General features: G+C 39.7%; 1 protein-coding gene across 10 annotated transcripts in view; it reads right to left on the minus strand.

Annotated features, from left to right (window-relative positions):
• AKAP6 (A-kinase anchoring protein 6) overlaps positions 1-25,799 on the minus strand; it is a 548,607-nt gene that overhangs the window by 482,579 nt on the left and 40,229 nt on the right. The gene's annotated exons all lie outside the window — the stretch shown is intronic.

A 25,799-nucleotide genomic window follows, 5' to 3' on the forward strand; every position in this document is an offset into this window, starting at 1 on the left:
AGAGATTTGTTTGGGGGACCATGTCAGAAATGCTCTGTAATAAACGGCTGTTGTTTCTGTCCAACAGCCAGGCCAAAAAGTCCAAGAGATCCAAAGGTTTTTTATCTCTTAAGCTTCTTTTCCTTTGAGAAAGAGCATCCAAAATTTCCTTTTGGAAACCACCATTCTCCAGTCATGTGGTTTCCATGGATTTGAATCCAATCCTAGTTACAAGAGAGTCCCCGATTTGCTTTAAAAAAAAAAAAAAAATCCCATCCCTGTGGTTACACTGATAGCTTCCAGAATAGCACATAAACCGGTCAGAGCCAAGGAAACACGTTTAGTCTTCCTTTGAAATTGGTAGTGAGAGTGTATGAAACCACAAAGTGAGCCAGTAAAGCTGACACCCAAACAAAGCAAGCCTAGAGACTGATCATGGTGATAATATGTGAGCAGTGGACCCAACCGCACTGGAAGCCGAGCCTGCCAGTGTACTTTATGTGAACCAATACATTCCCATCTTACTAAGGCACTTTACCTTGGTTTTTCTAGTGTCTGCAATCTAGAGAATCCTAGTGGGCATACCCTGTTTGCCCAGTCCCCACTCTCTTCTGGGCTGAAGCAGGCTGGATCACAGGAGCAGTAGGTCTCCCCACCAAAAGCCCCTCTGCAAGGCTGCTGGGATTTCTCTGGCACATCTCCACAGTCATCCTGCCAGCAATGAAGATCCTGAGAGGTCTCCGTTTGCCCTTATGATTAAGGGCTCTGGCTTACAACCTGCCCTCCCTGCATCTGTTTCCTGTGGCAGGAAGGCAAAGTGCCCAATATGAGATAGATGGGGAAATCCCTGGACTTGAGGCTCAGGGTTATTGATAACAGATTTCAGCTGTCTCCCTTTCTGTGCCCACTCTGTTGTAACACTACTCAAAACCAAGAAAAGAGAACCTCAGTGCATCAGTGGAATTACAGAGACAGAAAGTACAACTCCTGAAGACAGAAGGGCAGTTTTGACTCTTCCCACACTGCCCTGCAGCCCAAGACTAAGGGGCCATGGCCCTTTCCTTCAGTTCTCCATTACAGGTCTCCAGCACACAGCTACACCCTGCGGTCATAGAATATCATGAACTGAATGGTGTCCCCCTGACCCACAATGTATATGCTGAAGACCTAAACCCGTTCCTTTCTATTACCTAATTGCATCATTGCCAAACCCAGCAGGGTAGAGTGGACAGAATGGTATGGGAATTGTCTATATACGCTTTGTAGTCAGGAGAGCTGGGACCAAAATGGTGGCTTTGTCATTTACTACCTGTATGACATTCAGTAAGTTATTTAACTCAGGTCTCAGGCCCTTCATGATAAAACAAAGAGGATGTTAATGATACCTACAGACAGAAAGTACCAGGCACAAGGCTAATTGTAATGAGGTGTTAGCCATTGTTATCATCCCCATTGATACATAAAAGAAACTGAGGCAAATCAGGGAGTTCCCATCATGGTTCAGTGGTTAACGTAATACGACTAGGAACCATAAGGTTGTGGGTTTGATCCCTGACCTTGCTCAGTGGGTTAGGATCTGGCATTGTGGTGATCTGTGGTGTAGGTTGCAGACGAGGCTCAGATTTGGGGTTGCTGTGGCTGTGGCTGGCAACTGTAGCTCTGATTAAACCCTTAGCCTGGGAATCTCCATATGTTGCAGGAGCAGCCCTAAAAAAAAGAAAAAAAAAAAAAAAAAAAGAAGAGAAAGAAACTGAGGCAAATCAGCTAAAGAATCCAGACAATAAATCAGGTTTATCAGGTTTTTCTAATTTGGCAACCATTTTTCCACTAGGTCATAGAATCGTACTGATATGAAATGTAGGTGATTCTTTTCTAAAAGACTACATGTCATATTTACACAAACGTGAATATTCCTGGAGTTCCCATCGTGGCTCAATGGTTAACGAATCCAACTAGGAACCATGAGGTTGCGGGTTCGATCCCTAACATTGCTCAGTGGGTTAAGGACCTGGCGTTGCTGTGAGCTGTTGTGTAGATTGCAGACGCGGCTTGGATCTGGCGTGGCTGTGGCTCTGGGGTAGGCGGGCGGCTACAGCTCTGATTAGACCCCTAGCCTGGGAATCTCCATATGTCGCAGAAGCGGCCCCAGAAAAGACAAAAAAAAAAAAAAAAAAGAAAAAAAAAGAATATTCCTAACATTGATCTCTTAATCAAAATGATTACATTTCTGCCACCTCTGCAAAGCTCAAATATCCAATATATTTTATGCTAATGATTTACTTTTTAGCCGTAACAGATTAGGCCTCTGTTCATCCTTCTTTTACCCACCCCTCAGCATCACTCAGGAAAAGAAGGCGCCCCTGGTCCTGTGTTCCAGCCATAATGGCCACAAGTAAGAACACTGCCAGACCTCAGCCTCCAGGCTTCCTGCCCTGATACAAATCCCAGTGAGTAGCTGCTACAGAAATACTACTTGCCTCACATCTGGCTTCCATTTTCTTTACCAAATAGTCATGTTTTCACTTTGTGATCCTTCCAATAACCCCTGTTAGAAGTCCAAACAAACCCACCATGGGCAACCATTTCCCCTCGGTAAAACTCCTTGCTAGCCCAACCCTGATTACCGTTTTTTCCTTATTATGGGCCTTGATGGTGACAAAGTAACACTCACTAACCTCTCCTATTGTGGCTGGAGATCAGAACACCAGTCTTGGAATTAAAATTTAAAAAAAAAGAAAAAAAAAAAGGCAAATGCAGATTGACAGATCCTATTCTCTTCCCTCTCTATTCCTCTCAAATTAGGCCTCTGACCCACACTCTCGCATGGATAATGGGGTTTCTACCAGCCTGAAGATCCCAATTCCATGCCAAATATGACTCCCCCATATGGCAAAAAAAGGCTGCTGCCATGGGACAGCTGCTAAGCTGAGACTAAATCCTGTTTGGAGCTCTCACGGCTCAGAGGGTGTCACCTCCAAGATATTCAGGGCTCCATCTCTCCCTCCCAGCCTGCCCATTAGGCTTAGAAGCAGGCGTGCAGCATAATCACCCACTCCTCTCCTAGATCCCTGAGGGCAGCCCCCTCCTCAGGATGGAGCGTCTGTCATATGGCTACCAGGCATCTGGTTTTAAGCAGATTTTTGTTGAGAGGTGAAATGGTGCCAGTATTGTGCTATTTCCTTTCCCTGTGGACATTCATCAGAGTAGATGACGAGAGTCGATTAGCCCTTCAAGGATCTGAGTCCCACTTGGCCAAAATGGATTATTTGGATCCAGGATCTTGAATTTCACACACTAGGATCCCTTCTAGTGTTAAAGTGCAGAGGGATTTGGTTGTTTCTCAGAGTTTATGTCATTATCTCATTGTCTATGACTGGCCTCTACACACTTATACACACACACTCACACACACACACCCACACACATTCTGCAACCTATAGTTGGTTTCATTTTTTTTGCCTAATAATTTCTCCATGTCGTTGTTAGTGATGTGGAAACATTTTGTACTTCAGTCTCAGCTTGGTGAATGTGAAAGCTAAATCAGCAAGAGGATGGGCAATACAAAGGTCAAAAAGGCCATCTCCTCCCCAGACATCAGGAAATGCCAGAACTGGGGGGCTGGGAAGGCAGTGCAACTGGAGAGACACAAAAGCAGAAAACAAAAACTAGGCGGGGTAAAGTGACATTATCCAATGATATGAAAAAAGGAAGGGGAGAAGGAAGGTATAAAGAGAGGCAAAAAGAGGGATGAGAGAGGGGCTGGGAAGGAAGAAATGAACATTTATTAAGCATTTACCATGTATCAAAACTTTACAAGATGATTCCAATTTTATGGAATGTTTAATGTCCACAAGGACTCTCTAAGAAAGAAGGAACACCATTTTTACACACAAGTAACTTGCCTGGCATTGTCTGATAGCTAGTTAAGTGTGGTATTTTAGGTGCTATATCACTTGGACTTATCCAAGTTTGTTAAAATCCAAAGCCCTGTGCTTTTAAAGCTATCTCTCTCAAGTCTAAAGGTCTCTGTTCATGCTTAACCACTAAAAATGACTGTAACTATGGAGACACACAATGTTAACATTAGAGGATGCTGGGTGAAGGGTATATGGGAACCTTCTATATCACTGCAACGCTTCTGTAAGTCTAAAATTATTTCAAAATAGAATTTTAAAAAACAAGTGTAACCACCTTTCACAGAGCACATGTGACCCAAATAAGCAGCTGGCGATACTATGGATTAAGAGCCCAATGACTCAAGGATCAATAAACAGGCTTCATATGATTTACTCACCATCCTTTTGACCTCAGATGCTAATGAGCCCAAATGTTGCTTCTTAAGGAAATGAAGTAATTACTTTAAAATTTGCTGTCAGTCTTAAGATATTTCCGGGCTAAACCTGTTAATGTTGCTAATTTAAGCATAGTATTAAAAACTGCCATTACCCACAATACCACATGCTTGTAATGATAGTACTTCCCATCTTTGGAATATGTGCCCAGGAATCTCATTTTATTGATTGGTAACTCCATCAGTTAGTTATAAAAATAATTCCTTTAGTTATAAAAGTTCTATGGGTTGACCTGGTATCATCTCTTCATATATGTGTTAGGAAAGAGGACACAGATATTTCAGAGGAAACAATACAGCAAAAGAGACTGACGTTCATGTAACTCTGCTTCTACTTTTCCTGCTACCACCTTTTGTGTTTCTGTAGGGATATTTCAGGGTCCTGCTGTTCTTTGGGATATGCTCTCCTTTCATCCTTCTTGTGGTACTCCTGGGTCTCTCAGTCTTGACACCCTATCCTGGCCAACAATCTACATCTGACCCTCTCCCCCAGAAAACGGAATGTTAGGTAAGAGGGGAGCAGATGGAAGATGAATGGAGCTGAATCATACTGATGGCCACTAAAGAGACTTTCCGAGTAAGAGTCCAGAAGCTACCATAGCCTCTATACCTGTGAGATCTTATTTTCCATTACTGTGTGAGCTATGCAAAACTATTCAACAATTTTTTTCTTTTAATAAAACAGTTTCTGTTACAAGCAAATTTAGGAAATCAGAACATTGTATCTGGAAGGCATCTTAGAAATGACCTAATAACAATGCTCCCTTACCCCCAGCCACTATGCTACAATTGAAGGAAGTATTTTAATTTGTGTTTAGTCTTGCTACATGGAAAGTCAATTTTTTATCCTTGAGACAAATAGCACTCTAGCGTAAATAGTCTCTGAGGGCTGGCTCATAAATATTTCATAGGATATTGCTATTAAAAAAAAAAAGCTTGCTTTAAAGAGTTATTGATGCCATGAACTAGCTCTCTTTCTAAATGAAGACCTAGCAATACAGAATATTAATATTTCTGTAGTCTTTCCTGTCATAGAAATAAATTAAAGCAAATAGGAGTACCTCTGAACCCTGTTTTAAAGTAGCTTGTTTAAATAAGATATTAGGAGACACTCATTGCTGTAGCAAAAAATACCCCTAAATCTCAGTGGCTTAGAACATAACGTTCACTTCTTTTTCACATCACAGCCCTATGGGATTCATTAGAAGGGCTCTGCCCCACAACGTTATTCAGGGCTCAGGTTCCTCCACCTTGTAACTCTAATCTTTAGTCTTTCAGTCTCTCCATCAACAGATAAATGAAGAGAGTGAGGCTTGGCCATGGGAGATTTTTATGGGTCCGACATAGAAGAGGAGTATATCACTTTCACACATGTCCCATTGACCAAACTCCAGCAAGGCCACACTGAGCTGTGCAAGAGGTTGAGAAATGAGGTCTAGTTTTATGCCCAGGAAGGAAAGAGCACAGATATTAGTGAGTTCCAGTGGGCTCTGCTGCAAGCAGCAAATTCCTGGAATTTAAGGAAGAAAAAAAATCTGAGAGTAATTTCTTTAGTGTAATTATCTACCTAAATACAGAGATTGTTTTACTTGAATTAGCTACCCACAGATACATTTTAAAAATACTTCGTTTTACAATGACACAAGAAAAGCACTAAAATCATCTAAGTAATCAAGATATGCAAGAGTTGCTTCTTATTAAATAATGAAAGAAAAAAATGTCCTAGAATATTTTAAAAGTCGAATGATTAGGCCTCAGAGGGTAAAGAGGGCTATTTTCATAGTACGAGTTTGGTTTTGCCTGCCCCGTCTCTCTTGTTGTCAATACAATCGTATCAGTAAAAGGGGGAGGAGGGGAGAGGTCAGAGAATTCAGACTACAGAAGCTCTAGTGTAAGTGGTCCGGAAATGACCAAAGTAAACTGTAATTTTCTGCAACAGGCTGTGGTCTAAGGGAACAAAGATCTGGAATTAAGGAGCAGAGAAGGACCTTACTGAGCAGAACTTTCTATCTTCTGCTAGACACACCCTACCTTCCTACTCCTTTCCATTGTGAGGTGGGCAACCATCATACCAGAACTGGCTCCTAATGTGATTAACTAATGCGACTCATCCTGCTCTGCCACCTCCAAATTAAGGAGATTCTCACTCTTAGTCTTGTGTCCTTCCTTGGGCTCCTCCTGGGCCACAGAGAGGATGAGAGTATCCCCACACAGGGGGTCTCAGGTTCCCAGGGAAGAGTGGCAAAGAAGAGCAGTTCTCTTTCCTAAACTAAACACCCCTCAGAGTATAGAGGACAGTTGTCAGGGGGCACATGGTATTCCTCACCCAAATAAGGCCGTTGGCTCTGGTCACCTCCGAGCCCTCAGGCCTGGGATAGCCACAGTAAAGCCCTGAGGTTTGAATGCCTCACTCCCGGCACACCCTGCCCCAAAGAATAAAGCCCCTCAATTCCCTTGTTTCCTAGTGATTATCCACTCCACAATGGCTTAAAGAGGGAGGAGGGGGAGACAGGGGCTTGGGGTAGTGGCAGGCCCAGCCGGCAGGCAGGCCTGCTTCAGAGGCAACCAGCAGGATGGGCTGGCAGGCTGCTCAGAGCCTGCTGCTTTCCACCAGGGGTTTTGCTGACCAGATCAGAGCGACACTCGAGAAGGCAGCAGCTGTGGCTGGAGACATCTCCTCTAACTCCTTTTTAGCTAATGAACTGGAAGGATCCTGAGGGAGCCAGGAAAGAATGGCTCCCCTGGGGTATGCAGGGAGGCCTCTCCTTCCATGAATTTTCCATTTTTAATTAGGCTTGATGGGACCCGTCAGGATAAGACTTTTGAGATAAAACATACTGGGCAGAGATGCCCAAGGCTTAATTCATCAGATCCCTCAGGATCGCAGATCCAATACTTCTGATTGGGCCTCCTGACTTGTTCTGAGGAGTGAAGAGGGAAGAAACAGGTATTTTTAAGGTACAGTTTTTATTTCAAAAAGAACACCCGATACTTATTAAAAACTGAAACAAACACTTTTGAAATACGAAACAAAGAAAGAAAATGTGCCACATAAACCTACTTCCCAGAGGAAAAGAATTGAGTGTGTTTATTTACATTTTGGGGAGACATATGAAGACACCTGCATGTATTATTTGTACATATAAGTAGATATTTAAGACAAAAGTTTGCTCTTATTATACACTCTTTGCCTCTTGCTTTTTTCCAGTCGTTGTTGTTACTTACAGACCTGTCTTATTTTAACAGCTGAATAATGTTCCATTTTAAGTTTATGTCCTTATTTCACCAATCTGTTACTGGGTAGTATCACTGCATACTCTTCAGAGTGTTTTAGTAGAATAAATTCCTGATATAGAAATTACTAGACATTCTAACATATATTTTTATTTTTATAGATTTTAATAGGCATTGCCAAATTGTAACCTTTGTGGTTCTTCATTATAAATATACTTTCAAAAGAAATTTAAGGCAAGTTGTTTGAGTGATTTAGCCATGAAACAAAGCTACTGGAGAGGTTCCTGTCTAGATAAATTAACTGTTTTCAAAATCTAGGAGTGTGGCTATGGAAAGAGTTGGCAAATAATTCACCCAAAAGAGACAAAGCTATAAACAGACAGGTCATTTGTACAATTTTATATTCAATTTCTGATACTGGAAATTATTCACAGTTTCAACAATATCAACTCCTTTTAAAGTAAAAATCTTGCCTCCTCATATTTCTATAAGAAAATGATATTAAAGCTACAGTAATCAAGACAGTGTGGTACTGGTACCAAAACAAACATACAGACCAATGGAACAGAATAGAGGACCCAAAAATAAACCCAGACACCTATGGTAAATTAATCTTCAATGAAGGAGGCAAGAATATTAAATGGTAAAAAGGCAGTCTCTTCAGCAAGTCATGCTGGGAAAACTGGACAGCCACATGTAAATCAATGAAACTAGAACACACTCTCACACCATGCACAATAATAAACTCTAAGTGGCTTAAAGACTTAAACATAAGATACCATAAAACTCCTAAAGGAGTTTAGGCAAAACATTCTCTGACATCAACCATACAGGTCAGCAATTAACAAGTTAGCAGATAACAAATGCTGGAGAGGATGTGGAAAAAAAGGGAACCCTCCTACTCTGTTGATGGAAATATAAATTGATACAACCACTATGGAAAACAGTATGGGGGTACCTCAGAAAACTAAATAGAGAACTACCATATGATCCAGCAATCCCACTCCTGGGCATCTATCCAGAAAAAACTTTCCTTGAAAAAGACACATGTACCCATATGTTCATTGCAGCACTATTCACAATAGCCAAGACATGGAAACAACCTAAATGTCCATTGACTGATGAATGGATTAAAAAGATGTGGAGTTCCCGTCGTGGCACAGTGGTTAATGAATCCGACTAGGAACCATGAGGTTGCGGGTTCGGTCCCTGCCCTTGCTCAGTGGGTTAAGGATCCGGCGTTGCCGTGAGCTGTGGTGTAGGTAGCAGACACGGCTCGGATCCTGCGTTGCTGTGGCTCTGGTGTAGGCTGGCGGCCACAGCTCGATTAGACCCCTAGCCTGGGAACCTCCATATGCCGCAGGAGCGGCCCAAGAAATAGCAAAAAGACCAAAAAAATAAAAAAATAAATAAAAAATAAATAAAAATCTAAAAAAAAAAATTAAAAAAAAAATAAAAAGATGTGATACACACATACACACATACACACACACACACACACACACAATGGAATACTACTCAGCCATAAAAAAACAACAAAATAAGGCCATATTCAGCAACATAGATGAAACTAGAGACTCTCATACTAAGTGAAGTAAGAAAGATAAAGACAAATACCATATGATATCACTTATATCTGGAATGTAATATACGGCACAGATGAACCTTTCCACAGAAAAGAAAACTCATTGCCTTGGAGAAGAGACTTGTGGTTACCAAGGGAGAGGGGGAGGGGTGGGTCGGACAGGGAATTTGGGGTTAACAGATGCAAACTATGGCATTGGAGTGGATAAGCAATGATGTTCTGCTGTGTAGCACAGGGAACTATATCTAGTAACTTGTGATGGCACATGATGGAGGATAATGTGAGAAAAAGAATATATATGTGTGTGTGTGTGTGTGTGTGTGTGTGTGACTGGATCATTTTGCTGTACAGTAGAAATTGACAGAACACTGTAAACCAGATAAAATGGAAAAAATAAAAATCATTATACTTTCCAAAAAAAAAAAAAGGAAAGAAAAGGAAACTCTGCATAGTATTGGTAAGAATGTAAATTTGTATGACCACTATGGAAAACAGTATGAAGTTTCCTCAAATAAATTAAAAATGGAACTACCATGTGATCCAGCAATCCCACTTTGGGGTATATAGCCAAAAGTAATAAAACCAGGATCTTGAAGAGAAAAAAAAAAGTATTATATGAGAATACTGCTAGTCATGCTTTGTTGCAATAGCTAAGTTTAACATGAGGATTAATAAAGAGAAGAGCATTTTGAATGCCATCTTCAGTCAATATTAGCATAAAATGCCAACATAATAGTTTATGTATGTAAACACAAACCTTTCAAGTGATTCCCTTTTAAAAAAGAAAAGTACCATCTTACCACCATCCCCTTTTAATGCAGAATTAGTATTCTTAATGTAGAGTCAAATTAGATAACCATTCTACCTAATAGGAAACTGTATGGGCATAAGTGTAAACATCCTGCTATTTAATTTTAAATCAGTGTGTTCAAGTATATTATCTGATGGTATATCTATAACAAACTTTACTAAGGAAACCTAAGCTTACTAGGATCAGTCTTAATTTTTTTTAATTAAATGACAACAAAAATGGTCTTTGGAAATCCTGGCTCTATCATTTACAATCCGGGAAACTTGAGATAAATAAGTGACCCCTCAAAGGCATGGTTTCTTGCATTTTACCTGGAGCTATTCCACCTAGGGTTGAGGTGTGAGATGACAATATGTAGCATGCACCAGAAAAACCCTGGGGATTCAATAAATTTGATTACCTTCCATTTATTTATTTATTTAGCTTTTTAGGGCCACACCTGCAGCATATAGAGGGTTCCCAGGCTAGGGGTCTAATTGGAACTGCTGCTGCTGGCCTAGGCCAGAGCCACAGCAACATGGGATCCGAGCCACATGTGCAACCTACACCACAGCTCACGGCAATGCTGGACCTTAACCCACTGAGTTAGGCCAGGGATTGAACCCACAACCTCATGGTTCCTGGTCGGATTCGTTTCAGCTGCGCCACGATGGACACTCCATGATTATCTTCCCTTTAATTCAAACATGAATGATTTACGCAAAATGCTTCCTAAGCTATACATGGTACTATTATTAATAAATGACTACAGTTAATAAAATTACAAAGCATAATTTTACATTTTCTGCTATTATTTATCTTACGAGACCATCACTCCTGGTTAAGCATATAGCCACTTAGCTTTAAATGTTGTAATTGGCATTTACCAGTCAAGGGAATTTAGAGAGGAGTTTTGATATCCTAACTGTAATCTTTCAATCTAGTGACCAAAAAGCAATGCCAAACCTAAAGTGGACAGTAACCAGGATTGTTAAAGGGTAACATATGGCTCCTGTTTATTGAAGAGAAATAAAAGTTTCAGAGAGTTTCTTTTTAAATCGCTCATAAGCCCAGCAAAGTTAGGGTAAACAAAGCAAAGCACCTGATAAAACACCTGAAACATAAATTACGTAATCCCTTCCCTTTTCCCCATTCTGATGCCAGAAAATGAAGCCCTTAAAGAACAGGCCTCTAATCAATGCACATAACCTGTTGTAAAGTTAAATTTTCCAGTGTTCCTAGATGGGCAAAAGTTCAGATGCGGGGAAGAAAAGCCAGGAGTAGCAACAAATCCTGAGCAGATTAAATACGAGAACCTGAGTAAGATTCAATCCACATTAAAAAAAAGATGAAAAGCAATAAGAATTCAAACAGGTTCAGTCCACCCTTGTGTGTTCCCACTTGTGCTTAAGGTTCCAGTTTGTTCTTGTTCTTGTGCACTTGGTACTTTACAGCCATCTTCCCTTCCCTGTCTGCTCTGGTTCCACCAGCTCCAACAGCAAATGTGAAGATGACAGACTTATAGCTTCCACAATTACACAGGGTCACATCCCTGCACTAAGTCCCTGTGTGTGTGTACACATATACACAAGAATGTGTACAAATATATGAGGGGATTTGTTACTGTGATAAGATCTTATATAATTGTTGGAGCTGGGGATATATATATCTGATGAACCCTGACTGATCAACACACCTATACACTTAAAATATAGATACTTTCCTGCCTTTTCTCTGAACATCTCAAATCTCTTTGCTCTCTTCAACAAATAAGGGAAAAGGCAAAAATAATTTTAAAATATCCCTCTCTCTCCCCTTCAGTTAACTACATCATAATTAAAAGCCATTAAATGGTGGTAATGTAGAATAAAGAATACCCAAAAGCCATTTTCCCTCTCTTTCTTGTTAGCAGAAACCCAATTTGATTAGGGTGTCCGAGGCCCACTTGCCTCCTAGGAGGCTGGGCCCTCCTCAGCCCCAGGGGATGCCTCTTGATTAGCCCAAATCAATCATAGTCATTTATTATCCTGGCCAATGATTGGGTTAGGAATGGGCATGTGATATAATTCTGCATATTAAGTTGATCATGGAAATCTGCTGGGGGCAGGGAGACTTAGGAAATTTCCCCTCTCTTTCTTAAAAGGGAACATGAAGAAGAGATGATCCTTTTTGCAGTCTTTGGATGTTGTTTTGTGAGGAAATGGTTTCTGGAGCTGCTGTAGCCCTTATAGTAGGCAGAATAATGATCGCCAAATATGTCCACATCCTAAGCCTCATAACCTGTAAATACGTTAGGTTACAAAGCAAAGGGTTATGGATGCAGACAAAGTTAAAATTACTAATCCTTGAAACAGAGTATCCTGGTTTATCCAGGCGGGGCCCAGTGTAATCAAAAGGGTCCTTAAAACTGAAAGGGGAGGCAGAAAAGGAGAGTTGAAGGGAGATACGACTAGGGAAAAAAGGCACAGAGATGCAATGTTGCTGACTTCAAACACGGAGAAAAGGGACCACAATCCAAGAAAACTGAGCAGCCTCTAATTGCTAGAAAGGCAGGGAAAATGGATTCTCCTCCCAGAGCCTCTAGAAGAGAAAGCAGCCAGCTAACACCTTGATTTTAGCCAAGTGAGACTCATATGGGACACATGACCTACAGAACTGTAAGATAAATTTGTGCTAATAAGCAGCAGTAAGAAACTAATAGAACCCTCTTTGATTATGATGCCAGTACACCTGAATTCAAGAAATCAATGGCAGGAATAAAGGGTATGTTCAAAATAATTACCAAAGTAAATGCAGAGCACATGACTAGCCCAGTGTAACATGCCTACAAATGTCTGCACTTATGGAGTGCTGTGTCCTGTTCTGAGCATCGTGTTTGAAGAAGAATATTTGCAACTAGAGTGATGATGTGATATCACAGGAACAGCAAGAACTCTGAGGATGCTCACCTGAAGAAGGTCCACAAACCTTAGGAGGCAAGGCTATATAAGTGGGAATGAGATTTGTTCTTCTTGGGACAGATTTGAACTCGGGGAGAAACAGAGGAATCAAGTTTCATCACAATCATGGAAGAGCTTTTTATCATTCAGAGATGATCACTACTAGAAGGTGTTGCCTTTGAATGCACAGCACTTGCCACTGGAAGGGAGTTGAAATGGGTCTCATTCTCTTCTTAAATCCATTCTAAATCTAAGGCTTTACTGTTTGTTTGGTTTGGTTTTTTGTTTTTAATGGCTGTACTGTGGCATATGGAAGTTTCCAGGCCAGCAACTGTGGTAACACCGGATCCTTTAACCCACTGCTCTGGGCTGGAGATCAAACCTATACTGCCACAGAGACAAGCCAGATCATTAACCCCACACCACAGCAGGAACTCCTAGTTAATTTTTCAAGTTAAAAGTTTTAAAGAGTATTACAATTCCCAGCATATAGTAGGCGCTTAATAAATGTCTGTTGAATGACTGAGTGAGGTGGGTTTGGAGGTATAAATTCATCTACTTCACAGCTTGCCCGTGTTCGTAATGCTTTGATAGGCATTTCTGGCCTGTAGAAACAATGGCCCAATTATTGCTAACAAGTTCTTAGTGTCCTAGTAATACAATTGCTTCTTCTCATCCTAGTCTTTCCACAATTCACAGAGAGCAACAGAATTTATTTTGTAACTCCTCAGGTAGTATCAAACCAGTGGTCATATCATTTCTAGCTATTCCTCATTCCATGCAATCATCTAGCAAAGACAAAACAATGAATTGTTTAACAAGTGATGAGGTTGAATAGTATCTTTGTATTTGTCTCAATGTTAGGATCCTTTTCGGAACTGACATCTGGACTAAACCAAATGACACTGCTGATTTCCTACTGGCCCAGTCTCCATGCCTTGTTTTGCCCTTTTGGTTTCTCCAAAATCCAAGGCTTGTCTGACTCAGAATCAAAATAAGTGACTAAAAACAAAACAAAAAAAATAAGCAAAGACAAAATAAGTGGCTGGTTACTACAAAGGTCTCTGGAATAGACTGGTTGGGTGGTGATGTTGCTTTGTATCCAGGCATCACCCTTCATTCCTTTAAGTTAAATATTGCACTGCCCTTCCCTATTTCTCTTTAAAAATGTATACAGTTCCAGTTTGGAATGAGAGTGAGTTGGTCACACACTGACCATTTCCCAGGCCTGGAGGGACTGGGTTATCAGAGCTCTGACTGCTGCAGGAGGGGAAAGGGAAAAGACTAGGAATTGGAAAAACAAAGAGGCACTGGACTACTCAGAACCACAAGGGGCTCTAGGCATCCCCTGTCATATCACAGCTTGCTTGGGAACAAATTTTAGACTGAGTTTAGCTGATAAATTCTAGAAACTCACTGACTGAACTCTCTTTAACTGTCTGCTTCCCTCACAGTGGTGGGTCCTGGTCCTGAAGGCACTTTGTATAGTGTGAGTCTATTACCCGCACTGGACCAAGAAAAAGCATGAGGTCTAAGCTGGACCAATCGGAGTCCATTTACCAATATCTGAGTTGAAACAGTGAAGAAGGGAAAGACAGAGGGACAGATTGGCTTGGTCTCTCAGGATGCCTCATCCAGTTACCATGAATACAGCTTGGAACCTGTGGGTTGGCCATCCTGTACTTGCCAAGTAGGTCAGAGGGGCAGAGGAAACAGGCCTGTGGTGAGAATGAAGCAAGAGGCAGCAGTGTGTCAGGATGGTGTGCCACGCCTCATTTTAGGCCCTCCAGAGGCATGGCTATATTCTTGCTTAGGGCTACAGGTTATTATGTTAACTCCTGTTATCTTGCAGTCATTACTTGCCACATGTGTTATCTTGCAAGTTATCTTTTCCTTAGCCAGTCTAATTGGAGTCTGGTACTTGCCACCACAGAATTACAATAGCATTTATCTGTGGTGGTCTTTCAATGTGTCAGCTTAGCTAAGCTGAACCACATTTGCCAGAATTCTCTTTCCTGTATATTTCTGATAAGGGTTGGCCACAGAGAAGATTCCTGGAGATCCACTGGGCAGAAATGATGCAGCAGCCCTTTCTCAGCTCACCCAGGTTGCTGCTTATCTTTGCTGGCTCACCTTGTTGGCATGAGGCAGCAGCTGCACCTGTAACTTGCCCTACTTTCCCCTGGATTTTTCTTCACCTTCTTAATTCTGGGCCAGGTGTGTATTTTAGCTCTGTGGTGAGGAATTTCAAATGTTACCTTTACCCATATATTATTTCATCCTTTTGGTACCAGGCCCATCCTCCCAACATATCGAGGTCATTTTGATCATCTGTCATTCTGTACATTAACTTCCTAAGCTTCATTACAATCTGACCCCTGGCTGTCCTCCCCACACCCTTCTTATTAGTACTCTTCAGGGTCCTTTTACCTTCTGGAAATCCATTAAATGTATTGGGCAAGAACGGAAGGAGACAATGTGCTGCTCTTTTCTTAGACATTTAAACAAATGTTTCTGAAGATCATAGTACCCAAAGGAATGACTTCTGCAGATACGGAAATTTCATTCCCTAGACCAGGGTTGGTAGAAAAATATTTGAGGGCAGAAGAGGGCCTTAGGCAAGTGGCTGCCTCGTTTAGCTACTCCTGTGGCAAGCTTTGGCCACTGCAGCAGGAAACAGGGAGCCCCAGCTTCTCCCATCTATTACAGATGGTAAGCATTCCTCACTCTTTGTCTACCTTTCTCAGAAAACTGTAAGATCATGCAGTCAAGCAAAGTGACTTGTTTCCAGCCTTATCCCCCAAATCTTGAACAAGCAGGTACTCATTAATAATTGTTGCTCTTTTGCTCCAAAAGCTGATACAAGGCCCACTTAGAGACTGAAGACTCAGAAAATCCTAGCCAACCCTAAAGTTCAAACACCACCCTCAAAGTCCATAGAGCAGACACATCACAGGCACTAACTCATAACATCTGGAGGTAAGAAAGGGAAGGAAGAAAGGAAAAATGGTGATTTACTGCTTTTTAGCAAACCAACAATTCCAATTTAAAACTAGAGATTAGTCAAATATACTATCCTTAAGCCCTTTTAATTCTGAGTCCTTGAAATTAATTTAAACCAAAATGCCCCACCTGAGCAAAGTGTGCATAGTATGTTAACTGTTTATGAGGAGAGAAGTAAATATGAGATAAGTAGACAAAGAGATAAAGATGGATTTATCCAAAACCAGAAAATGGTTATCAATAGAGGTAGGGAAGCATAAAGTGAAGAGGACAGGATAAAAACTAGCTTTCTTTGTATTTACTTTTGTTGATTTGACTGTGGAATTGTGTAAATATTTTATACCATCATTATAAAAAAAATTAAATTTTAAAAAGCAATACTTTCATGCTGAGTCCATACTCAAAAGGCTGTATGCTGTGATTCCATTTTTATGACATTCTGAATAAAAGCAAAACTATAGGGACAAAAAAACAGATCCATCATTGCTGGGAACTGGAGTGGGGGTTGGCCCCTAAGGAGCTTGGGGCAATTTGGGGATGATGAGACTGTTCTGTATCTTGGTTTTAGTACAGGGTGCATAATTTTATGCTTTAGTCAAAACACGCAGAACCATACATTAAAAAGAATAGATTTTACAGTACATAAATTATACCTTAATTAAAAGTATAAAAAAATCTTTAATAATAAAAATCAAAAAACCTAAATATGTGTCTAGTTGGTGCTATAACCACCAGGAACAAATCATTCCAAGTTACTTCAAAACACAGTAATGTGTCTGCCCATTCATTCTTTTGGCAATATACCCTCATTACAAAAAGATCTTCAAACAATTTTAAATATTTTCAACTAATCATATTGTTAATGTTACTCTTGGACTACTGTGTGTTTAGTGTGTAATAAGGAAAACAAGTAATTACATTGGTGTTATGAACAGAGATTTTTATGTGGAAGAAAGGCATGAATTAAGCTTAATAAAATTAAGTAAAAAGACTTTTTTTAAATTAGGAGTATCAGTATGAATTCATAATTTATTTTATGTTAAAAAATATTTTTGACATCTGTCTACTGAAAAGACCTAGAAATAATGACCTAACCAGAAGCAATAAGCACCCACAGCATCCAGGTAGTGGGCTCTAAAATACTTCAGGGCTTCTCAGAGAAATGGTAGATTCATGTCTGGGATAGAAAATGTAAAAGATGAGCCAAGAGCAGCTTGTTACACCAGAAAATAAAGAAGTCATCAAACATTACTGGAGCTGTATCCAGAGGACCCAAGATTCAACTTGAATGTTCACACTGAACAAATAAGGGAAAATTTAGGCACCAATAAAGATAATACTGGCAATGGATTAGACTATATCACATGTGTTTAAATCTATAAATTCATATGACCCTAAAAAGCACTGGTCATCATTGCAGTCTAGGGAACCATTTCCTATCTTTAAAGCTGATGAATTAAAGGAAAGAACCAAGCACCTTTCCTACCTTTCTTTTATGAACCACACTTCAGGGAACCCCAGTGGTTCTTGAGGGGAAGATTTTCTTTAAACCAGAAGTATTCCAGCTAATAAAGGAAGAAGCAAAAACACTGAAGATTCTGTCAGATGGACTTATTGGTCAGAGGAATGGCCTGACTTCTGAGAGAAAGAGAAAAATTTAAGTCAAGAGGACACAAGAACAATTGTCATATGTAAGCATTTCATGAGGAAATGGTATTGATCCCTGGAAAGTAAATGTGTTTTTAAAAATTTTTGTTCTTTTAATAACTATATTGCAATGTAATTCACATGCCATACAATACACTCATTTAAAATGTACTGAAAATTCAATGGTTTTTCATATATTCAGATACGTACAACTACCACAACAATTTTAGAACATTTTCGTCATCCCAAAAAAAAAAAAAAAAACCACACCTTTTAGGAGGTATTACCCATCCTTGTGTACCCACCCCTCTCCACGCCCTAGGCCATCCCAGTGGGTGTGAAGTGGCATCTCATTATGGTTTTCATTCACATTTCTAAAGATGACTTTTTAGTATGCAGAGAAATTATTCTTTTTGAACCTTTATAATTCTAAGTGAGGAGAAAAGATCCTTTTGAAATGAGGACAAGTTGATTCACACCTCAAAAAAATAACAAGATGAATGATTTTTGTGAGGGTCTCTCAGGCCAGTTTTCAAGAATAAAGAGCTCACTAAAGGATAAATCCTATAAAGAAAGAAAAGGCAAAGAACAAGAGAATATGGAGCATTACGGGTTTTGATCAGAGTTTGACTGATGATTTGACACTTAAGTATTATGTTAAATAAAAACTGTTATTCCCAAGAAATAGTTTTTCTGAGCAGTACCAGAGTGAGCAGACAACTCCTGAATTGAACCAAGAGAAAGAAGGACAGAGTAAAGGGAAGTAGCATTTGTATTTCTGAACAATATTTATTAAAGTTGAAACTGAGGAGTCTGAGATTGGATTAGCTTTTTGTGGAAAAGAGATACCACCAAAGCCCTCAACTTAGCTAGAGAAGAAAATTCCCAAAACATAATTGTAATGTCTTGACATGCTAAAAGGTTGGAAAAGGACCTGGAGAAAAAAATTTTTTCTTATTTTTTGTTTTTGTCTTTTGTCTTTATAGGGCCGCATCTGCAGCATATGGAGGTTCCCAGGCTAGGGGTCGAATCGGAGCTGTAGCCGCTGGTCTATGCCACAGCCACAGCAACACCAGATCCGAGCCGCATCTGCAACCTACACCGCAGCTCATGGCAACACCGGATCCTTACCCACTGTGCAAGGCCAGGGATTGAACCCTCAACCTTATGGTTCCTAGTTGGATTCGTTTCTGCTACACCACTACACCACGATGGGAACTCCTGGAGAAAATTTTTAATATAAACATTTGGGAAAGCCCGTGAATGAGTTTAACTGGAAAAAGGTAAGCAGTCCAATTCAAATAAATTAAGGGAACAAAAGTAAACAATCCAAGCTGACTTGGTTTTGACTTTTGAATGTGGTTCTTAAATAACTGAGCCTGTCTAACATGAAACTGGAAATCACAGAAGATGATCTGAAAGGAAAACTAGGAAATGTAATTTATGAAAGTGAACCTACTAGAGGCCCAGAGAGAAGAGATGTTAAGAGCATCATTCCAGAATAAAAAGAAAAATCTGAAGTTCCCGTCATGGCACAGCGGAAACGAACCCAACTAGGAACCATGAGGTTGCGGGTTCGATCCCTGGCCTCGCTCAGTGGGTTAAGGATCCGGTGTTACCGTGAGCTGTGGTGTAGGTCTCAGACGTGGCTTGGTTGCACCGACTCTGGTGTAGGCTGGCAGCTACAGCTCTGATTAGACCCCCAGCTTGGGAACTTCCATATGCCGCAGGAGTGGCCCAAAAAAGACAAAAAAAAAAAAAAAAAAAAAAAAAAGTAAAAATAAAATCTGAAGCACTTATAAAAAAAAAGAAAGAAAGAAAAATCTGACATTTTGTCTTGGAATCACTCTACCACTAAATCAATGATAATTCAGAAAGAGGAAGGTTTTGTTTCTTCTGCGAAGACAAAAAGGTGAAAGGAGAACCAGATGGAACTGAAATAAGGGAAATCCAGAAATGTGAAAGAAGAAAGTTTTCAGAGTAAAGAATATCTTTCTTAGGCTTGTAGTATGAACGGGACAGCTCTCTGAAATCTATTGAAAAATTTCTCAAATCCAGAAAATCAATGAGACCCAAAAAATTTTTTAAAAAAAGTAGATTAACTATATTTTAGAAGAAAGAGAAATAAAAATAGGATGATGTCTTTGAAGAAAAAAGACAAAGAATAAAAGAAAAGACAAAAGACTAGGGGAATAAGCTGAGAATAACTTGATTTACTCACAGAAATTTAGAAGTGAGTTTCTGGAGCTTTTTAAAAGCTCGTTAGATATCTGGAATATAACATATCTAACCTTTCCACAGAAAAGAAAATCATGGACTTGGAGAATAGACTTGTGGTTGCCAAGGGGGAGGAGGAGAGTGGGATAGATGGGGAATTTGGGGTTAACAGATGCAAACTACTGCCTTTGGAATGGATAAGCAATGAGATCCTGCTGTATAGCACTGGGAACTATATCTAGTCACTTATGATGGAGCATGATAATGTGAGAAAAAAAAATGTGTTCATATATGTGTAACTGGGTCACCATGCTGTAGAGCAGAAAATTGACAGAACACTGTAAACCAGCTATAATGGAAGCAATAAAAATCATTATAAAAAAAGAAAGAAAGGGGAAAAAAAGCTTGTTAGAAAATAGAAAATGTAGAAATGCCACAAAATGATAAGAGAAAGAAGTATCATATGTGAGGAAAATGTCTTGAGAGGGAAAGAACATCAATGAAAACGATCATATTAAGGAAGAAAGTAGCAATTCTTCTCTTGGGAAAAAATAGAAATAAATACAAATAGAGAAACTAATATTTTAAAGCAAATAATAACTGTCATTTAGAAGTGGAAATATAGGTGTTTTTCTTAAACTTTGAATTCTTGGCATTGTCTACTCTTTTCCTCATTTAGTTATGTACAAGGCTTTTTCCCTCTTGTAGACTAAAAATTTTAAGCCAGAGATGGGATTAAGATGGCGGAATAGAAGGACTGGAGCTCAACTTCTCTCCTAAAAACAACAAAATTCACAACTAAAGACTGAGCAATCTCCACCCAAATGGACCGGAAAACCATACCCTACTCCAGAAGAAAAACAGGAGGCCACATCCACAGGTAGGAGGGGTGATTTCGTGATATAAACAACCCCATACCTCCCGGGTGGGAAGCTCCACAGACTGAAAACTAACTGGCTCACAGAGACTCACCTACAGGAGTGAGAGTTCTGAGCCCCACATCAAACTCGCACGTGTGGGGATCTGGCACTGGGAGAAAGAGGCCCTGGAGCATCTGGCATTGAAGGCCAGCGGGGCTTGTGCGCAGGAGCTCCACAGGACTGGGGGAAATGGAGACCCCATTCTTAAAAGGTGCACAGAGACTTTCACGTGCACTAGGTCCCAGGGCAGAGCGAGGTCTCCACAGGAACCTCGGTCAAACCTGACTGCAGTTCTTGGAGGACATCCTGGGAAAAGAGGGCTGAATGTGGCTTGTTGTGAGGGAAGGACATTGAAGGCAAAGCTCTCGGGAATATTCAGCAGTTGCCTTTCTCTGGGGGTGGGGAAAATCTGGCCCCACGGGTCAGTCAGTGCTGAGAAGCCCCAGAGCAAACAACAATCCAGGTGGGATCACAGCCCCACCCCTCAGTAAACAGGCTACTTAAAGAGCCTCAGGCACACAGCAGCCCCTAATCCCATCCAGAGACTAAGCCCCACCCACCAGAGGGATTAGAATCGGCTCCACCTACCAGTGGGAAGGCATCAGCCCCTTCCATCAGGAAGCCTACAGCAAGCCCCCCATACTGACTGTAGCCACAAAGGGGGCAGACACCAGAAGTAAGAGAGGCTATAACTCTATTCTCTGTAAAAAGGTCACCACACCAAAAACCTATAAAAATGAAAAGACAGAGAACTAGAACTCAGATGAGGGAGAAAGGAAAAACCCTAGAAAATCAGCTAAGCAATGAGGAGATTCTTAGCCTCCAGGAAAAAGACTTTAGACTGTTGATGCTGAAGATAATGCAAGACATTGGAAATAAACCGAAGGCAAAGATGGACAGCTTACAGGAAACACTGACCAAAGAGATACAAGATATAAAACTTAAATAAGAAGAGATGCAAAATACAATAACTGAAATAAAAAATTCACTAGAAGCAGCTAACAGCAGAATACAGGAGGCAGAAGAATGAATAAGCGAGGTGGAGGACAGATTAGTGGAAATGATGGATGCAGAACAGAAAAGAGAAAAAAGATTGAAAACAAATGAAGAGTCTCAGAGAACTCTGGGACAACGTTAAATGCACCAACATCCATATTATAGGGGTGCCAGAAGGAGAAGAGAGAGAGAAGGGGACAGAAAACATATTCCAAGAGATAATAGTGGAAAACTTCCCTAACATGGGAAAGGAATCACTCACTCAAATCCAGGAAGCACAACGAGTACCATATAAAATAAACCCAAGGAGGAACACACCAAGACACATAATAATCAAACTGACCAAAATTAAAGACAAAGAGAAAATCTTGAAAGCAGCTAGGGAAAAGAAACAAATAACATACAAAGGAACCCCAATAAGGTTATCGGCAGATTTTTCAGCAGAAACTCTGCAGTCCAGAAGGGAGTGGCATGATATACTTAATGTAATGAAAGGAAAAAGCCTCCACTCAAGATTACTCTACCCGGCAAGGCTCTCATTCAGATTTGAAGGAGAAATCAAAACCTTCTCAGATAAGCAAAAGCTGAGAGAATTCAGCAACACTAAACCAGCCTTACAACAAATACTAAAGGAACTTCTCTAGGCAGGAAAGAAAAGATCAGCAACAGGAAACAAAAATTCCACAAATGACAAGGCTCACCAGTAAAGGTATATATACAGTAAAGATACGAAATCATCCATGCACACTTATACCATCAAAATCAGAAATCATGAGAAGAGGTGGGTACAAATGTGGGACACTGGAGATGAACTTGCAATTAAGAGAACAACTTAAAACAATCTCATATACACATAGACTCTTACATCAAAACTTCAGAATAGGAGTGCCCATCGTGGTGCAGTGGTTAACGAATCCAACTAGGAACCAGGAGGTTGAGGGTTTGGTCCCTGCCCTTGCTCAGTGGGTTAACAATCCGGCGTTGCCATGACCTGTGGTGTAGGCTGCAGGTGCGGCTCGGATCCCGCGTTGCTGTGGCTCTGGCGTAGGCCAGTGGCTACAGCTCCGATTCGACCCCTAGCCTGGGAACCTTCATATGCCGCGGGAGCAGCCCAAAGAAATAGCAAAAAGACAAAAAAAAAAAACAAAAAAACAAAAAAAAAACTTCAGAATAACTGCAAACCAAAAATCTACAATTGATACACAAACAAGGAATCTCTGGAGAAGAAATATATCTCATAGTAAATAAGTGCATAATCCACCATGAAGGGGGTCATTTGACATCATTCTTGGAATGCTGAAGTCTTCTTAGATCTGATTCTGATTTCCTCTCCATCAAAGAACTTATGATAATTATAATTAAATAATGCCACTGTACAATTAAATAATACAGTTCTACAATTGTATTATTAATAACCGTTTCTCTCCATGGTACAATGTAAAGTCTATATTGTCTTGTTTATCACATCACCTAGAATGGTGTAATGCCTTTATTGAAGAATCAATGAGATGGAACAAATTGTGAGGACATATTTATATAGTTACACTGTTTTTTAACCAACTTTTGCATTTTATATTTTACTTATTTTCAGAGGGTGTATTATTTTTGTTATGCTTACCAGTTAAGTTATTCTTTTTACTATGCTATATAAAATATTTAATGGTATATAAGGCTTTCTTCTTTATAAATTTTAGTTGCATAATATAACAATTTAATATAATGCTAATTTTTAAAGAAAAATTGAAATGTAATAGATAAAACTAAGTAGTAAAGATGAAAGCCATAAAATTGGGATAAAGTATAGAATAAATTTCCTATTTGTCTCAGCATATCTTCCATTCCACTTCTCCAGTGGGAGTCACTTAATCTGTTTCTTAAGATCCATGTTATAATAATCTGTGTGAATATAATTGTGTGTAAATGTATGTATTTTATTCTGTAAAAAAATTAAAAAAATAAAAAATAAAAAAATAAAAATTTTAAGCCAAAAGAGGTATAAAAACTTTTTCCCTGAAAGTCACTGCAATTAATACAAAGTAAACAATTCTTTCTATTTTTCCCCTGTTCATGAAAATCTGAGAAGTCTGATCTCCATGAAATTGAGAGTATACTATATACTAGACAATATATAAAGATAAGTAGTCACTCAACAAACATTGAATAAATGAGGAAACAACAGAAAAAAACAGACATAAACCCAGATATGCTGCTTTTTCCTTGAGGCATTGCTCAAGGTTTTTAAGTCACATCAAAGACAAAAACATCAAATATTAAACATTTTTCCAAGAAAAATAATTAAAACACAAAAATTTTGCTTCTTAAAAATTCTTTAAAATTTTGAATTACTAGGTTATATACCTGAAACTAATATTATAAATCAACTATGCCTCAATTTTAAAGAATAAATAAATAAAAGGTCAAACATACATTTTTTTAAATGTCTTCTTCTGACAAAACAAAAAAAAATTTCAGAGAATTTCAGTCTTGAATAGGACAAGTATCTATTTCTACCTAAGATTATGAACAGGTTAACAATTTATTTTTATCTTTCACTGCAATCACCAGACTTAGATGAATCATGTTTAAAGGCTTCTTTTTGCACAATGCTGCTAGCAGTGCTTTTTATTTACAACTTTTCATGAAATTGGCCTGGAGGTAATTAGGAACAGTCAGAAACCTACATAATGACCATAATTTTTCATTAGTAGAAATGTCTCTGCATTTTTAAATAGGTTAATCACTATATTCCAGGTAATGACTTATTTTTCATGTAAAATCTATACTGTTTGGTTAGACGCAGAGTTGGGGAGGGAAAATTTTAATTCTCCTATGGTAACCTGAAATAAGGTTTAACTTTCCCTCAAAGAAAGCCTGTTTGGATTATATGGAGCAAGATAAATCTACCTGGCTGTTATCATTCGCAAGTGCCCCTGCCTTACTTCTACTATATATTTTTTTTAAAAAAATATAGCAAGAGAAATTAAAAAAATAATGTATGGCACACATTTGCCTGCCTCTAGCTACTAGACTGTGAGTTCTTGAAGGCACAGACCAAACATGACTCCTTTTTTTTACTATAAGTATAGTTGATTTACAGTGTTGTGCCAACTGCTGCTGTGCAGCAAAGTGACTCAGTCATACATATAAATACATTTTTATATTATTTTCCATCCTGGTCTATCCCAGGAGATTGGATATAGTTCCCTGTGCTATACAATAGGACCTCATTGCTTATCCATCCTAAAAGTAATAGTTTGCATTATTAACCCCAAACTCCCAATGCCAGCTGCTGAAGATTTTACTGGTAGTGACATGGAATAACATGCCAATGGAGGGGAATGCCCTTGCTGGAAAGATGCAGGCATTTGAAATGTAAGTGGGGGAACAATGTATAAAAGGACAGTGGAGTCAGTTGATAATTACTGACTCGTACTGCCCTGTCCACTGGACACTGGCAGCTAACATGCTGCGCAGCCAAGAGCTCTGCATGGCACACCTCAGGGCTGCTGTCTCCACTTCTCTGCCTGCAGTCTTCCCTACCTTAATGAGCAACTTGAGAGCATCTACCACAGTTGAAGACTAAGTATAACAAACAGAAAGCCTTTTTGGTAGTTTACAAAAGACACCCTTCTCTCTCTTACAGTGGGAGAATAGACAAAACTGAGGAGTAAACTCATGGCTTAATAGTCCAAAGCTCCAGAAACATTTAAATGCTTTGCCAAGGCAGATCTATCATGCAAAAGTCCTAATTGGAAAAACCTGGGACCCATACGGGGGAATCTGGGCTAAAGCCCCTGAGGCTTATGGCTCTACATACTCCAATGAACCCTCAGAGCCTGCAGAGGTAGCCCAGCATTCCTTGTTAGAATCAAGCACATCCCCCATGAAGGAACACACTACAGTGGCCTCTCTGCCACAAAAAGTACATGCTACCTTCAGGAGTGGTCCCATTTGCCCTGTGGCTACCAAACTGATAACTGGAGATAAATTCCAGCATAAACTGTGGTGACATGCTAAGACTGAGAAGAGAGGAAAGAAAGCTGCAAGAATTAGCCTGTTTCTGGTACAACCACTATGGAGAAAGTATGGAGTTTTCTTAAAAAAAAAAACAACTAAAAATATATTCCAGAAATTCCTG

Source organism: Sus scrofa, chromosome 7, assembly GCF_000003025.6.
Source record: "Sus scrofa isolate TJ Tabasco breed Duroc chromosome 7, Sscrofa11.1, whole genome shotgun sequence".
Lineage (NCBI taxonomy): Eukaryota > Metazoa > Chordata > Mammalia > Artiodactyla > Suidae > Sus > Sus scrofa.